Consider the following 18,790-nt stretch of genomic DNA (forward strand, 5'->3'; position numbering starts at 1 on the left):
AAGCACACTGTCACAAAACACCATTTTATTCCTTTAATATGTTTCTTTTCGTTTTTAAATAAGGCTTATCATCTTTTTGCTTGCATATATTTTTGACGGTGTGAAAAATGTAGTCACTATTTTGGTTAATTTTTTTTTCTTAATGAAGAATTTACCATTGTTACACACATTTTACCCATTCTACTTACTCATTACTTTAAGGAGGGATTCCAAATTCGAATATATATAATGTTTGTACATACAAATTGAGCAAAGTTTCCATATATGGGATTGATATTTAGCAGCATTGTATCATGACCAAGTCCCAAAGATCAAGGTTAAATAGTAGATGTAATGTTGTCTATCTCTAAGTCTGTTTTTATCATAAAACTATACATTCACATGTCACATCTAAAAGCTCATCTATAATATCAGAAAGAATGCGGCATTTTCCCAAGAATAACATGAGAACTTGAAGGATGAGTAAACATCTTTGATCTTCACCCCTGCTTCTTCATCTCACCAGAGGTCTGAGTTGGAGGCACATCGCCCCTGAAGAAGGTACAAGCCCCTGAATGAGCAAAGTGCTGAACTTCCTTCTGACAGTCCTGTGCCCTGTAGTCTTCAGCTGGATGTGAGCTCTTGCCTCAAGCTATTTACACCATGATCAGGCTAGTAATTAGCAAAATGTTTAATATAATATAGAAGCAATTAGGAGGTGATAACATGCAATTAAGATGTTTTCAGATTAAAGATTTTATAGTGCTCTTTTTCTTGAAAAGATGAAGTGCCCATCTCAAAATGTCAAACTGCAGTGATTTAATCTGAATTATTTTCAATTAATATGCATGTATTCTTGCGATGTTTTAACCGTTGTTATTGACATTGATAAATTAAGCTCATCCCAGCTGAATTTATCCTTGAGTCTCTCTATATTTCCTGAATGTCAGTTCTTTATTCGAATTTTCTTTCTTCCTTTTTTTTTTTGCCTACAAGCTGTGCGTGATCTAACTATAAGTCCCTTGATTCATCAGTGGGATTACAGTGATCTGTCAGTCTGAAGGAACAATAATCTGAAAGGGCATTGTTATAAATAGAGTGTTAGAATATAATTGTTTGTCATGTCATTTCTCCTCTTGAAATTCCCTCGAGTCCTGTTGAAGTAATTTAGACAGCTAAGATGACAAGAGTCTTGAGACTGTACTTATAGAGTTGTCCAACACATCCTTAGCCTATTCTGCCTTTTGAGACCATCTCGTCTGCAAAGTAGGAAATGCAAACATCAAATGAGTTTTGACTACAGTGTGGATTTAATTTACGAGTTTACAGAGACCATTCTTCGTACAATGCAAGCATTATGTCTCCTAATTCATTTTGTACTTGTTGGGACAACGGCTATTAAAAGCCATTTAAAATTAATTAGAAACTGTCATGAGTGAGTGCAGTAGCTATTGAAGATAACTTAAAGGAATTAAATATTTAATGGATAGAAGTATTTTTGTAAAGAATGTGCAGATAAATAAGTTGGGAGTGAAATGTTTAATTTTTAGCTAAAATATTTGGAAAGCTATTATCTTCTATCAACGTTACTGTTTATAAATAAGAATAAGAATAATGATTATGATTTTAATATATATGTCAGATAATGTGATAAAATTAGAAACAAATGTAATATTTCCTTCTAAACAAAATGTACAGAAATGCTTTAAAGTTAAGGATTATCTTTTTCTATTTTTTTCCTCGCCTGAGGATATTTTCAGACAGAATGGTAGGGAGAAAGAGAGAGAGAGAGAGAGAGAGAGAGAGAAACATTAATTAGCTGCCTCCCGCAAGACCCCAACCAGGGCTGGGGATCAAACTGCAACTGAGGTATGTGCCTTTGACCAGAATTGAACCTGCAACTCTGGTTTATGAGCCGATGTTCTAACCACTGAGCAAAACTGGCCAGGGCAAAATTATCATTTATTAAGAAGCATTTCAGTTTACCCTAGTTTGATCAATTAACATTGTATTTTTAAAAATTCTGAACAAGTGTAATTTAAGAGGTAACAGCTCACAGAGTTATGCCATGATGGATTTATCTGGTAAATGGACACATTTTAGCCTTGACTGATTTTTATTTACCCAAGCTTGCTAAAATGAAGAGAATTCGTGTTTTGACAAATTGTTATTTTTATAAAGAGATCATTTAACATTTATTTACTTGGTAGGATTTTTTGTGGGTTTGACCATGGCCTTTGAAGTGGTGTACATCCCCCTAGGAAAGCTAGGTAGTCCCTTTAGGTATATCAACAAAATATTAATACTTTATATTATATTTGTACTTCATTTACAAATAAGGAATACATTAAACTTTACTGATATTTAAGATGTGGGTGACATCCTTGTCCTCATGCTGTCCTGTGCCAGGAGCCCAAAGCGAAGCTGTTGGCACACATACAACGTGCCCTACCACAAAAGACAGATTCACAGCCTGGAAACCAATGGATAAATCGTCAAGGCACCTGTTGGCTTCTATTATATCTTCGCACAGTACATGGTTAAGTGTATCTATGAGCTATATTTTTAGTTTTAATTAAGCTAGCCCTCAAAATTGACACGTGGTTTTATAATATTCCTGCAAAGAAAATGCAGCTGAGCATACTCATCATACAAATGCAAGTACATTTCAACAAAAATCTTTGCATAATTGGAGACAGCACTGAAAAATAGCATCTGATTTAATGAGGGGCCATTAATGCACTTCTTCCAATCGGGACACTGGTTGACAATCAGTAAGCAGGTATCAAAATAAGCTGAACCTAAAACTGGAGCTTTGTCCTGGCTGCTGTGGCTCAGTTGGTTGAGTGCTGTCTCATGCACTGGAAGGTCACTGGTTCGATTTCTGCTCAGGACCCGTGCCCAGGTTGTGGGCTCAATCCCAAGTTGGGGTGCACATGGGAGGAGGCAGTCTATCGATGTTTTTCTCTCTCTCCCTCTCCCTTCCTCTCTCTAAAGTCACTAACAAACCAACCAACAACAACAACAAAAAACTAGACCTTTAAATACATAGCTGTATTTTAAATGATTAAATTAAAACAATCCAAGTAGTGAATAATAGCAACGCATTGCTTCTGTCAAGTATTGTTTGAATGACATAGGTAAGACTTACAACATTAATAAACAAAATAGTAGATATTTCAAATTTTTGTTTATTCTAGACAAATTTTATCCTAACTTTTAGTATAGTATGTATTCATAGAATGATTATACATACCCAACAATAAAATATATTAGCTTAATTAGATACGTATTGATATTCAACCTAGTTATTTTTGCAAGTATTTGGTTAAATCAAGCAAAGAAATGTTTGATGAAAAAGGTTTAGAAGTCACTGTTATAAATACTGGTTCTTATGCTCATTTAATATACTAATATTTGTAAAGTGTGTTTAAATGTATATGTGAGTTTATACATACACATGTGTGTGTGTAAAACTGAACTCCTGAACTCATATATAAATGTGTGTAAAAATGTACTTTTATTCAATGTCAATTTTAAATACAAAGTTGCTGTAGTAGGTACGGGATAGAAAATATGCTGTAAAATTGTTGTGAAATTCTTTTAAAAAAAAAACACATGCTTTATCCCAGCCACTGAGACAGCATGGATGGACCTGGAGAGCATTATGCTAAGTGATCTAAGCCAGTCAGAGAGAGACAAGTACCATATGATTTCACTCATATGTAGAATCAAATGAACTAACAAGCAAAATAGAGACAGACTCACAGATAGAGAGCAGGCTAACAGCTGAGGGAGCAGGGTTGTAGGCTGCATGGAGGGTGGAAGGATTGAGTTAAAAAGGGGGGGAAACTCATGGACCTAAACAACAGTGAAGTGGGTGATTGCTGGGGGAGGGGAAGGTGGAGGAGGGAGAGGGTGTGAATGCTGATGGATGGAGACCTGACTTGGGGTGGTGAACACGCAATACTGTCTACAGATGTTGTAGAATTGTCACTTGAAACCTGTATTATTTTGTTAACCAGTGTCATCCCAGTAAATTCATTAAAAAGAAATAAAAAAAACATAATGTAGAGGTCAATATAATAATGGAAATTATGTATTAGGGAAATATCTGATAATTCTCCTATAGTAGGAAGTAAAACTTATTTTTCTGTACAAATTATAAAACTATTTATAGTTATAAAATGCCTTTATTATTATAAAATATATGCATGTACAAGAATATAGTTAAACTAAGCAGTTGGCATACTCTTTTGTTGACTGAAAATATTTTCAAGTAGAGCAAATCATTAGATCTTTTCAAAAATTTTACCACTAAATTATGTAAGAAAGATGTCAGAGAACAAAATTTATTTTGATTTAAACAGCCCCCATTTCGTTATAAAACTATAAATGCCTAAAACAATGCCTTACCCAGGTAGGTACACAATAAATATTTGTTGAATAAACACTAATATTAGCCCAGCAATTTCTGTGTGTTACCCAGTCAGGCCAGTCACCTTCTCTCCGTTCTCAACTTCTTAGAGAACCTATTACTTGCTGGCCATAGTGGATGGGCCACTGGCAAGCCATCCAGTTTAATCCTCTCCTCCAAAACGAGCTAATGGCAGTCGGAGGAGGCTGATGGAAAGCATCTAATTAAGCTTGGTGAGATCCCTCTGGACCAGATCAGGCTGAGGATGTGAGCACTGGGTAAATTCAGAGAATTGGGATGACTAAATAAGCTTTTATAAATATTGTTTTAAGAATTCTGATGAATAGTATCCTGGGTAAACCAATTCATGTAGACATTAGGGCCATGCTTTGCACTGGGCTATGTGTAACTGGAAGTCCAGAGATGGAGAATAGGCATTAAGACTCTAGCTATCTAATTTTTTAAAGTTTATTTTAAGCAATCTAGGCATATAATGTTATAAGGAAATCACCATTGTTTTCATCACTCATCAGACACTAAAACTACAGCTTCTAATGTTTGTATAATTTGAAAATAATTTCTCAGATAATATAGATCACTAAAAGGACACTCATCCCTTAATTGGTATTCTGAATATTATCAGAATTATAAATAATCTACTGTTATGCAGGGTACACCGATTATAATATTATGTTCATGTGTGTATCCAGTCAATAAAAAGTTAAGTTGCTCTGTACACTAGTCAGTGTTTGTAGCTCACTGTGGTTAAATAAAACAATGAGAAAATAGACTTTTCTTCACCAAATAGTTTTCGTATATATTATATATATTCATAAACACTTGAGAACATGCAGTTCTTTTTGAAACCATGAAATGTTTTACTTATCAGTAATTAAGCTACAAATCTGCAATGAAGATTTTTAGAAATCTTCTTGATTAAATTTCATTCTACGAGGTGATATAAAGGACCCATTTACATTTCCAATCCTTTAGGGAAAATGGAAAGAAAAGTTTTAACAACTGTGCTGCTCAGTTACAACTGTTTGCTAATAAAAGACTGATTTTATTTCAGAGCAAGTGAAAATTTTAGGTGGCAGCAACTAACACGCAGACTTGGCGATGTCCTGCCTGGGTGTGTGCCTGTGTTTATAAAACGCGGGCTCTCTCCTTTACAACACAGAGAATAACTAATTTTGAAAATCCGATCTTAAAAAACCTAATTCAAGGGGAAAACCTCTCAACCTGACAAAAGGAATTATTACCGGAGATTAAACTGCTTGGTGTTCGTCATTGTTCTAGTGGCGTCGGGAGGGAATATTAATTGAGATGTGCCACGGAGTCCAGTGTGTGTTCCATGGAGTTTCACGGGTTTCCTGGTGGCCCTTCCACCGGGAATAGCCTAAATGAGGGGGATAAGAAGGGTCATTCTGAACCACAGTCGCTCAGCCATTGTTCTGTTTGGCACAAAAGGTAATGGTTGGTTGATTTGCTTTATTTCTGTGCGGTTCTGATTTCCCCCCCATACACCCTAATCTCTACAACTTCCTCTGTGAGTCATCAGCAGCCGGACCCAGGGAGACTGCAGGAACAGGCTCCGGAAGGAGCGCTAATGGAGCTATTACTCAAGTTCAATTCTCTTTACGTGTAGCAAGAACCACAAGTTCCAATCCTTTAGGGAAAATGGAAAGAAAAGTTTTAACGACTGTGCTGTTCGGTTACAACTGTTACAATTTTTTTCAGTTACTATATATATATATAAAAGTATTTTACATTTTTTTCCCTTGAAGAGCCTCCAAATCATGCTGACTTTTTATATTTCTGTGCAGGCACGAGATAGGTATATTTATCTCAGGAGTTCCTATGAAGAAATTCAATTATGTGAAAAAAAAAAAAAAATAAGCATCTTTAAAATGATTACCTGCGGTAATTTAATTATGTTTGCAGGAGTTTACTGTGTATTGGTTTTGTTTTGTAGTAGTTTATTTTTTTTTTGCAAATTTTAAAAGCAATATTTTAGCACCTTTTTTTTTGCCGTATGAAATCAATCCAACAGTTTATGCTGGTGCTACATTTGATACAGTTACTATTATAACCTCCATTAGACACAAACACCCCTATTTTCTCACCACACAAGGGGATCTTGAATTAGATTCACAAAGAACAGCTTGATTTATAGTTGTTTTGTCTCCATCCTGTTTGTAAAAAAAACAAAACAAAAAAAAAAAAAAAAAAAACAACTTAGCAACGTATCGGGCTTTGATATGAGGGAGTTCCCACAGTCTGCTGGCAAAATCTCCCTGGTTGCCTATCTAAGCCAGAGAAGGGGTTTGAGATTTTACTGAAGAGGAAGATACTGGGTACATCTGAGACTGTGGTCATGGTGGTGGGCTACTTTATAAGACTCTGAGTGAGAGAGCTCAGACCTCAGGCATTTATTACTATTTAACTCCTAAAGTGGAATGTCAGATTCCTTCTAGTAAAATAAGATATTTTAAAATGCTAAAAATTATTAAAGAAAACTTATTGGTTGCCCCTGTCCAGGTAGCACAGCTGGTTAGAGATTCGTCCTTATAACCTGAAGTTGCTGGTTTGATTCCTGGTCAGGGTACATAAAAGAATCAAGCCACGAATGCATGCAAGGGAAACAAATTGACCTCTCTCTCTCTCTCTTTTAAATCAGTAAAGAAAAATTTAGAAAAGAAAAGTAAAGCTTATTGGTTAGTACATTTCTCCTTCAGGGGGTATGAAGGAAATTTGCAACAACCACAGGTGATAGTATCTCTTTGTTGGGTGAGATCTCTGAAGGCAATTACAATCAGAGAGAGGATGCAATTGCAACGCTCTAGTTTTTGAGGTTCTTCATCCCACTATGTTCTCTCCAGCCATATAGGCTTATTTTCTTCCCATTAGCTGTCACCATAAGCTACCCAGCATTTCTTTGCTCCCAATCCCCTTTTCTGCCTTCACATCATCTCACATGTGGACCAGGCGGCTCCATCTACTGACTCCAACCCAGGATTCATCCCTCAAGGATCATGTTTCTGAAAATCGTTGGGCATTCTTCCCTTTCTTACATAATTTAGTGGTAAAAATTTTGAAAAAGATCTAATGATTTGCTCTACTTTAAAATATTTTCAGTCAACAAAAGAGTTTTAAAAAAGTCAGTATAATTCTCTCATACATCTACATTTAAAATCGATTGTCCCTGAATAAGATTAAGTCTAAATGATTGTGTCGGTAAGAAAATTATTTTTTTGCCTTAGTTATATTAGGAATTGAAAAAATTTAAGTATCATAGATGCTAGTATTTATTCCAAAAGTATATTTTCGGTATATTTGGAATGCCTTCCAAAAATGTAATGGTAATTTTCTAAAAAATGTTAATTATCTCTCTCTAAATTTAAAGAACATCTTTTGGGAGTTGAGAAATATTAGGGGATTTAAGATTCAATGTTCATAAACCCCATGTCATTCTTTAGCAATGGGTGGCTTTAAAAGTAACCACACCAAGCCCTGAAAATAAATAACCCTTTTTTTTACATGTGTTTTACATTTTATGGCATTGCCGGATATTTCAAGAGTCACAATTACTTACTGGGAAATATCATCATACCTCTTCCACTAGTTACCCTTTCTCAAAATGCATGACATGGTAGACAAGCAAAGTTTCACCAGTTCAAATGTAAATTAATTTCTGGTTAGGAAAGTGTAATTAAAATTTACTCATGTGTTTTGGAGAAATTCACTAAGTTTTATAGCATTTCACTTCAAAGTAATCCTTGATTTATGCTCATTTGCTTTCATTCATTATCTCTGGAACTAGGATCACATTACTTCCCCCTTACGTTTTATATTTATTTATACAGACTGCATTAGCTTTGCATAGTAAGGCATCCGACAGGTGTCCAATCTTTAGATACATAAAAGTTTGGTATACCCTGAAAACCTTTTTGTTACACCCACATTTAATAGATTTATTTGATTTACCATGGACATGGGTTTCTTCTTTAAAATTTTGACCTATTTACAATTGCTTGTTTTTTATGCTATCAATTATATTTATGATGACATTTGAAAAACTACAAATATAAGGACCTTTGTTGTACATGAAACATAAAACAGATCTCAGTAAGAAAAGCCAAAAGACTTGCATATTTTGTGACTTGATGAGTAATCATGATAAAAAATGACTCCATATTGATCATTAATTTTTTTCCTTACACACTCATTTCCTCCTCAAAAATGTATTAAATATGTTAAATACATAAAGCATTGTGCTAGGTAGATTTTACTTACATCATAGTTTTTCTGCTTTGTTAAAACATAAATAATAAGGGAATGTCACCTTGATATTTGATGTATAATTCTTTTAAAAATTCCCTTTATCCTCCAGGATAAGTTTGCAAATATTTCATTTCCTAGAACTTCTGCACTCCAAGAAACCAGGGAGAAAAGCTCTTCCTGGTGTTTTCTGTGAGCTTCCCCATCTCAAAGTTTTTGCCCATGCAGTTTCTTCCTAAAATGTCTTATCCCTTTATCCATTCTTTACATCCTAGCAACAGACAGTGTGAGAAAATGGATCCCAGTCTCTGTAGTCACTCGTGGTCAAACCTTTAATGGTCAAACTGGAAAAGAGAAGCCACCTCTTCCTTCTTGTAGTTTAGTACCTGTCTCCGCCCACTGGGGATGAAGACCAGTGGAGTGAGTCCCTGAAATACATGCTCTTCAGTATCCATTCCACAGAGAACCAGGTAATGGCTCAAGCTGTATGCAAATGGTTTGGTGCTGGTTTCAATGATGTGCTTGGGGACACAGCGGAAAATTGGAAAGTCTGGGTAATGAAAGAAAAAGTTCCAGGAAACTTTCGGTCACTATCAACGGGATGTTCTTACAATCAGTGCTCTTACAAGCCTTCTTTCATTGGCACCACTTACATATTTTGGGGATGTTCTGGAAGACTGAAGGAAATATGAGCCTGAGGAATACGTGGTCAATAAGTGATTTGGGCATCGAATAAATGTTGGAGGCCATAATAACACAGGGATAAACATATGGGGAAATTGCATATTTATTGCATTTTAGGAACTAGAGGAGCTTTTAAAATATATTGAGATCTATTAGTAATAAGAAATCATTACAAATTGTGAAAAGGATTCATTGCGCCCACTGTACACTTCTAATAAGAATGGCAATAGGGTGTATAAAAGTGTTACCTGATACTGTAATTTTCAACTTACACCCATGTATGAAAATATCGGTGTGTATAAAGTCATATCCTAAAACCAGAAGAATCAGAGAACTCTTCTTACAGGAAAAAGCAATAAAGGTGTTATTCAAAGCATGGATTCTAAAGTTAGGATATTCTGGGTTTAAACCTTTGCTCTACCATTATTAGAAATGTCATCATAGACAAATTCCTTGCCTTGACTAAGCTTCAGTCATCTTATCTTTGCAATGGAAACAATGCTGGCAGTGACTAGACTAGGATTTGCTCAATATATGTACTAAAGTTGTCAGAAAATGTACCAGTACCATATCAATGTCTGTATTGCATTACAGTATTTGCATACTTAAAGTATAGTTTCTACCAAATATGTTACAGGTTGGATCTACATCTGTCTCAGTTTTGGACCACCACAATGCCTCAAAACTATCTTTCAAATGAAGATTTTTTTGAAGTCATCAGAGTGATAACTCCACCAAAATGGCAGCACAGGAGACCCTAGTTTCTGTTTCTCCCACAAAGATCAACCATTAGACAACTGTCCACATACAAAAACAGTTCTAGGACAGCTCTGAGTTCACTGAAGACACTTCAGCTACACAGTGAAACGCTGAGAGTAATCGTATGAACAGGGAAGAAAGACAGCTTCATTTCGCCCGCGTCATCACGTCCGGCAAGCCAGCAGTGTTTGGTACCAGCAGGGGTCTGCCCATTCTAGAGTCCTCTCGCTGTAAATGGGAGAGCGGGGTGAGAGACCAGCTTCCCCAGCCTTTGAGGGCACCGTGCAAAGGTCCCACTTCGGTTTCACTCCCACTGGCCTGGCAGAGCTGAGACCAGACGGCCAGGAACAGGGCAGAAAAGCAGGAGCAGCAACGCAGCACAAGCGATCAGTTACCAGTGAATTGCTCTCCAGGTAAACCCAGAAACTTCCACCACTAAAGAAACAATGGCCAGCACAGCCACTGTGGATACCCTGAAGATGTTCACCCCAGCTCCCAGGAACCACACTGACAGCCAGTCTAGGTCTCTGTGGCTGTGCATGGAGAAGATGCCAGTCTGGACCTCCACATCTGTCCCCCACCACGCACTTGCACACCACCAGCTTGACACCCATCCCAGCCTCCCCTGCATGTGCGTACCTGGCAGGCAGACTGTGGAGCCATGGAGGAGAACACACCAAAGCTGAGACCCCCAGAGCTGCTCATTGACTTAGACGGGGCCTTGTGTTCTGTTACTGAACTCACCTGCAGCTAGCTTCTCCAGCTATGCATTTACACAACCTGACCCAACCCCCATCATTAGCCTCTACAGCCATGCAGCCACGATGAACTCCAGCAGACACAGGAGTCTCACTGACAGCCAGGGCCCCCACAGATGCCATGTACTCACAGTCAGCCTTGAACCTTGTTGTCTGCCTGGCTCCCACCACTACAAGTGGTTCAGCAGCTGGCTCCTACCACTACACAAGTACCTGCTGCTGGGTCCCACAGCCGAGAATGTGCACGACACCAGCTCTAGCCACCACTGCTGCCTGCACGTGTCCCAGACGGCTGGACCTGGTGGCACCAATGAGGATCCCAACAACCCTTGCCGCCACTGTGGATCATCTTCAGCACTTTCCATAGACCACACTGTTGTCAATGTTGTGAACCCCATAAAATAAAGAAACTGCCAACCAAGAAAACTTTACCCAGCAAATGTGTCCTTCAGAAATAAAAGCAATAAAAAGACTTCCTAACAAATTCTGACTTCATCACCACTAGAGTTACCATATAAGAAATGCTGAAAGAAGTCCTTCAAACTGAAAAAGGAGGATGCTAATTCATACCATGGTGAAGTTAAGAATATAAACAGATTCAGAACATTCAAACACTGTAATATTGTTATGTGTTTACCACTTAACTCCAGTATAAAGGTTAAAGGACAAAATTTTAAAAAACAGTTATAGTTAAGAGTTAATTTGTTAATGAACACATAATAGCAGGGGAAACAAAGAGTACAATTTTTTATGCGATTGAAAATGTTGTTTTATCCATAAGATGTATTATATATGACCCATGCTAGCCACAAAGCAAAACCTATGGCAGATTAAGAAAAGATAGAAGGGAAACAAAAGCATACCACCTATATACCACTACATGAGGAGCCCTGAAATAAACCCTTGCATTTAGAGTCCACTAGGGTGTGTGACAAGAGAGCTGAGAACACTCAATTGAGAAAGGATTATCTTTTTAATACCTGGTATTAGGAAACCAGTTATCCACACATGGGAAAGAAATGGGACTCCTATCTTACAACACATACAAAAGTTGTCTTAAAGTAGATTAAATGCTTAAACATGAGACCTGAAATTGAAAAACTCTCAGAAAAAAATATGAAGAAAAAGCTCCTTTATATTGGTCTTGGTGCTCAACTTCAATAATCATCAAGGAAATGTCTATAAAAATAACAATGAAATATCACTTCACACCTGTTACAATGGCTATTATAAAAAATACAAGAAATAACAAGTGTTGGTGAGGATGTGGCGAAAAGGGAACCAACCTGGGCACTGTCGATGGGAATGTACATTGGTAAAGCCACTTTGGAAAACAGCATGGAGATTCCTCAAAAAATTAATACTAGAACTACCATATGATTGAGTAATTCCACTTCTGGGTAATATCCAAAGGAAATAAAGACATATTAAAGAGATGTCTGCACTCTCATGTTCACTGCAGTGTTATTCACAATAGCCAAAATTTACAAAAAACTTAAGTGCCCATCAACAGATGAATGGATAAAGAAGGTCTGATATATGCAAATATGCAATAGAATATTGTTCAGCTATGAAAAAGAAGAAAATTCTACCATTTTCAACAACACTGCACTGATGGACTTAGAGGACATATGCTAAGTAAAATTAGTCAGACTCAAAAAGAGAGATACTGTGTAACCTCATGTATATGTGGAATCAAAAAGGCCAAACTCGCCCTGGCCGGTTTGGCTCAGCGGTTAGAGCGTCGGCCTGCGGTCCTAAGAGACCCGGGTTCGGTTCCCGCTAAGGGCACGTACCTCCGTTGCAGTTTGTCCCCGGCCCTGGTCGGTCGTGCGGGTGGCAGTCACTCGATGTGTCCCTTTCACATCGATGTTTCTCTCTCTCTCTCTGTTCCTCTCTCTCTCCCGCTCTACCTGAACAAAAAAAACAAAAAAATGTCCTCGGGTGAGGATTAAAAAAAAAAAAAAAAAAAGGCCAAACTCATAAAAACAAAGAGTCTTGGTGATTACCAATGGCTACAGAGTTGGGGAAATGTGGGAATGTTGGTTAAAAACATGATTTATGTAATAATTCAGCAGGTTTTTCAAAAAAATATTTTTATGAAAAGGATTTAAGGATAATGAATCAACATTTTTACATAGCCTTATGTAATGGTCTGAATGTTTGAACTTTCCCATAATTCATATATTGAAACATATTGTCCAATGTGATGCTATTAAGAAGTAGGATCTTTGAGTGTTACCTTGGTCCTAGGAGTAGACCCTCGTGAATTGGATTAGTACCCTTAGAAAACAGACACCGGAGGGATCTCTCACCCCTTTCAAAATGTGAAGAAACAGCCCTGGCCATATTGCTCAGTGGTTAGAGTGTCAGCCCACAGACCAGAGAGTCCCAGGTTTGATTCCCACTAAGGGCACATACCTCAGTTGCTATTTGTCCCTAGCTCCAGTTGGGGTCATGTGGGTGACAACTAGTCAATGTGTCTCTTTCACATCAATGTTTTTCTCTCTTTCTCTCTTCTCCCCTCTCTCCCTCCTGTTCTATCTTAAGATAAATGCAAAAATGTCCTCAGATGAGGATTAAAAAAATGGGAAGAAACAGTAAAAAAATATAATCTCTATACCAGAAAATAGTTTTTCACTAGCCACCAAATCTACCAGTGTCTGACCTTAGATTTCTCAGACTCCAAAACTGTAAAAATAAATTTGTTTTATATAAGTTAATAAAACAATTTAATATAGTCAATAATACTGTAAAAACTATGTACAGTGCCAGGTGGGTACTTAAGTATCAAGGGACAACTTTGTAAACTATATGATTGTCTAGCTGCTATGCTATACACCATAAACAAATATAAAATAATTTTAAATGAAAATTTAAAATTTTTAAAATAATTTGAGAAGACTTACAAAACAATGTTTACAGTGCTCACTTAAGCAGCACATATACTAAAATTGGAACAATGTGAAGAAAATTAGCATGGCTCCTGAACAAGGATGACACGCAAATTCATTAAGTGTTCCATATTTTTACAAGGCTGAATAAAACACCCAAACAGAGCAACAGCAACAAAAAAGAATTTGAAAGAATGAGTACAGTTTAAGGGAACTCTGGGACAATATGAAATGTTACAATATACACATCATAGAGGTACCAGAAGGAGAAAAAAATGAGCAAGGAATAGAGAGCTTTTTGAAGAAATAATAATAGAAAACTTTCCTAACCCGGTGGAAGAAAAGTTATGTAAGTTCAGAAAGCACAGAGAGTCCCAATCGAGATGAATCCAAAGACACCATGCCAAGACACATCATAATTAAAATGGCCAAGGCTAAAGACAAAGAGAGAAACTTAAAAGCATCAAGAGAGAGACAGTTAGTTACCTACAAGGAAGCCCCCAAGGCTGATAGTGGATTTCTCAAGAGAAACACTTCATGCCAGAAGGGATTGGCATGAAGTATTCAAAGTAGTGAAAAGGAAGAGCCTGCAACTGAGACTGCTCTATTCAGCAAGGCTATCATTTAAAATTTAAGGAGAAATAAAGAGCTTCTCCAACAGAAAGGCTAAAGGATTTCATTACCACCAAACTAGCACTGCAAAAAATGCTAAAGGGACTGCTTTAAGGAGAATAAATATATAGAGAAAAGAACATAGACACAATGAAAAAAAATGCATTAAATAAATACATATCAATAATAACCTTAAATACAAATGGTTTAAATGCTCCAAAAAGAAACAGGTAGCTGAAAAAATAAGCAAGCATAACCCATATATATGATGCCTACAAGAGACCCATCTCAGAATAAAAAATTCAAAGAGGCTGAAAGTTAAGTTACGGAAAAAAATATTTCATGTGAATGGAAATGAAACACTTTGATGCAACAAGAGGATATAACACTTATAAACACACATGGACCCATTATAGGAGCACATAAATATATAAAAATGTCTTTATGGACTCTAAGGGTGAGATTGCAGCAATACAGTCTTAGTAGGGGACTTTAACACTCCATTGTCATCATTAGCTAGATCATCCAGACAAAAAAATCAACAAGGAAACAGTGACCTTATATGACACACTAGAATTAGTGGATTCAATTGGCATTTACAGAACATTTCATCCCAAAGCAGCAGAATGTACATTCTTCTCACATGCACATGGAACATTCTCAAAGATAGACCATATGTTAGGACACAAAACAAGTCTCTACAAATTCAAGAAGATTGAAATCATGTCAAGCACCTGTTTGGACCACAATAGCATAAAACTAGAAATCAACCACTACAAAAAAACCCTCAAAAATATTCAAACACATGGAGGCAAAATAGTATGCTATTAAACAATGAATGTTTTACCAGTGAGATCAAGGAAGAAATTTTTTTAAAAACTTCCTAGAAACAAATGAAAATGAACACACAACAATCCAAAATCTATGGCACATAGTGAAAGTAGTCCTGAGATCAAAGTTTGTAGCATTACAGGACTATCTCAAGAAATAAGAAAAAACTCTAATTAACTACCTAAAACTATAACTAAAGGAGTTAGAAAGAGAACAGCAAGAAAATGCCAGAGGAAGTAAAAGAAAGGAAATAATAAAGATAAGAGCAGATATAAATGACATAGAGACTAAAAAAACAATACAGAAGATCAATGAAACCAAGAGTTGGTTCATTGAAAAGATAAAGAGGATTAATGCCCTTTGGCCAGACTTACCAAGAAACAAAGAGAGAGAGTAACCAAATAAATAAAAAATGAAAGAGACAGTATAACAACTGACACCACAGAAATACAAAGAATTGTAAAAAAAAATACTGTGAGCAATTATAAGCCAACAAACTAGACAACTTGGGAAGAATGGACAAATTTCTTGATCATGCAGTCCTCCAAAACTCAATCAGGAAGAATCAGAAAATCTGACTATACTAATTATAACTAATGACATTGAAGCAATAATTAAAAAAACTCCCAGCAAATAAAAGTCCTGGACTGGATGGATTTACAGGTGAGTTTTACCAAACATTCAGAAAGAATTAACACCTAGTCTCCTCAAATTATTCCAGAAAATTCAAGAGAAGGGAAGACTTCCATGCTCTTTCTACAAGGCCAGTTTATCCTAATCCCAAAACCAGATGAAGACTTTACAAAGAAAGAAAATTACAGTCCAATATCACTGATGAATATAGATGCAAAAATTCTCAACAATGTATTAACAAATTGGATCCAGCAATACATTACAAAGATTATATACCATAACCAAGGGTGGTTTATTTCAGGGATGCAAGGCTGGTACAATATTGGCAAAACAATAAATGTGATACATCACATAAGTAAAATGAAATATAAAAATCACATGATCATATCAATAGATGCAGAAAAAGGATTTGATAAAATCCAGCACCTATTTTTGATAAAAACTCTAAGCAAAGTGGGAATAGAGGAAAAATACTTTAATATAATAAAGGTCATACATGAAAAACCTACAGCCAACATTATACTCAATGGACAAAAACTAAAAGCATTTCCCTTAAGAACAGATCCAACACTGGGTTGTCTGCTTTCACCACTCTTATTCAACATAGTACTGGAAGTCTTAGCCACGGTGATCAGAAAAGAAGAAAAAGTCAAAGGAATTCAAATTGAAAAGGAGGAAGTAAAACTGTCATTATTTGCAGATGACAAGACATTGTACAAAGAAACCCTGAAAGACTCCACCAAAAAACTAGTGGATTTAATGAATAAATTTGTTAAGGCAGCAGAGTACAAAATCAATGTACAAAATTTGACAGTATTTTTTTTTTTTTATATAATTTTTGTTTTTTCCTCTATTGGTTTTAGAGAGATAAGAAGTGAGAGGAAGAGAGAGAGACAGAGACATCAATGAGAGAGAATATCAATTGGCCACCTCCTGCATGCTCCCCACTGGGGATCAGATCCACACCTGGGCATGTGTCCTGACTGGGAATCAAAATGGCCCCGGTACAAGGGTCGATGCTCAACCACTGAACCACGCTCGCTGGACAAAAAAAAATTGACAGTATTTTTATGCACCGTTATGAACTCTCAGAAAGAAAACTAAAACTAAAAAAAAAAAAAAAAAAAAAAAAAATTTATTTACCATTGCAATAAAAAATAAGACATAGAGAATAAACTTAATCAAGGATATAAAGGACCTGGACTCAGGAAACTACAGGTCACTAAAAAAAGAAATAGAGGAAGATACAAACAAGTGGAAGAATATATCATATTCATGAATTGGAAGAATTAAAATCATTAAAATGCCCATATTACCAAAGCAATCTATATGTTCAATGCAATTTCGATTAAAATACCAACAGCATATTTCACAGGACTAGAACAAATATTTCAAAAATTCATATGAAACCAAAAAAGACCCCAAAAAGCTGCAGAAATCTTGAGAAAGAAGAACAAAGTTAGAGGGATCACAATACCAGATATCAAACTATACTACAAGGCCATTGTAATCAAAACAACCTAGTACTGGCACAAGAACAGGCATATAGGTCAATGAAACAGAACAGACACCTCAGAAATAGACCCATACTACTATGGCCAAATAATATTTGACAAAGGAGGCAAGAGCATACAATGGAGTAAAGACATTTGCTTCAATAGCATTGGAAAAATTGGACAGATACAAGAAAGAAATAAAATGGAACCAGACCACCAACTTACACTATACACAGAATAAACTCAAAATGGTTAAAGGACTGAATTGTCAGTCATGAAAGCATAAAAATCCTAGAAGAAACGCATGCAGTAAAATCTCAGATATTTCACATGCCAGAATTTTTGCCCATACATCTCCTAGAGCAAGAGAAACAAAGGAAAAAATAAACAAATGGGAGTACATCAAACTAAACAGCTCCTACACAGCAAAAGGAACCCTCCTCAAAATGCAAAGGGAACCTGTGGTATGGGAGAATATATTCACCAATGATACATCTGATAAGGGGTTGATTTCCAAAATATGCAAAGAACTCGTACAATTCAACAAGAGGAAGATGAACAAGCCAATTAAAAATGGGCAAAGGACCTGAACAGATACTTCTGCCAACAGGATATACAGACATGTGAAAAATGCTCAACAACACTAAACATCAGAGACATACAAATTAAAACTACATTGAGGTGTCACCACACACCTGTAAAAATGGCTACCATAAACAAATCAACAAGTGACAAATGCTGGTGAGGATGTGGAGAAAAAGAACCTTACCGCACTGCTGATAGGAATGCAGACTGGTGAAGCCACTATGGAAAACAGTATGGAGGTTCCTCAAAAAATTAAAAATGGAACTGCCATTTGACCCTGTAATCATACTCATAGGAGTATATCCTAAGAATCCTGAACCACACATCAGGAAGAATATATGTACCCCCATGTTCATAGCAGCATTATTTACAATAGCTAAGATCTGAAGACAGCCCAAGTGTCTATCAGTAGATGAGTAGATAACAAACAAACAAACAAACAAACAAACAAAAAACAGTGGTACATTTACACAATAGAACACTATGCAGCTGTGAAAAAGAAGGATGTCTTACCCTTTGAGACAGCATGGATGGACCTGGAGATTAAGCAAAATAAGCCATTCAGAGAAAGACAAATACCACATGCTCTTACTTATATATGGAATCTAAGGAACAAACTAAACTGATGAATAAAATAGATCCACAGGCATGGAACAGACTGAAAGATCTCAGAGGGAAGGTGGGAAGGAGGACCGAAAGAGATTAATTAAAGAACTTATATGAGTATAATCATAGCCCATGGACACAGACAATAGACAGATGAAGGCCTGGGATGGTGAAGAAACAGTGGAGGTGGGCACATCAGGGAAAATGGGGGCATCTGAAACACTCTCTACAATAAAAGAAATTGAAAAAAATCAA

At 36.4% G+C, this 18,790-nt stretch overlaps 1 non-coding gene across 1 annotated transcript; it reads left to right on the top strand.

The window, feature by feature from the left end:
- The first annotated feature begins 13,802 nt into the window (after positions 1–13,802).
- Positions 13,803–13,909, top strand: LOC118617927. Its single transcript, XR_004956887.1, has one exon. It is a non-coding gene; the product is annotated as a U6 spliceosomal RNA (small nuclear RNA).
- The last annotated feature ends 4,881 nt before the right edge of the window (positions 13,910–18,790 follow it).

The sequence above is a fragment of the Molossus molossus genome, unplaced genomic scaffold, assembly GCF_014108415.1.
Source record: "Molossus molossus isolate mMolMol1 unplaced genomic scaffold, mMolMol1.p scaffold_m16_p_5, whole genome shotgun sequence".
In the NCBI taxonomy this organism is placed as follows: Eukaryota; Metazoa; Chordata; class Mammalia; order Chiroptera; family Molossidae; genus Molossus; species Molossus molossus.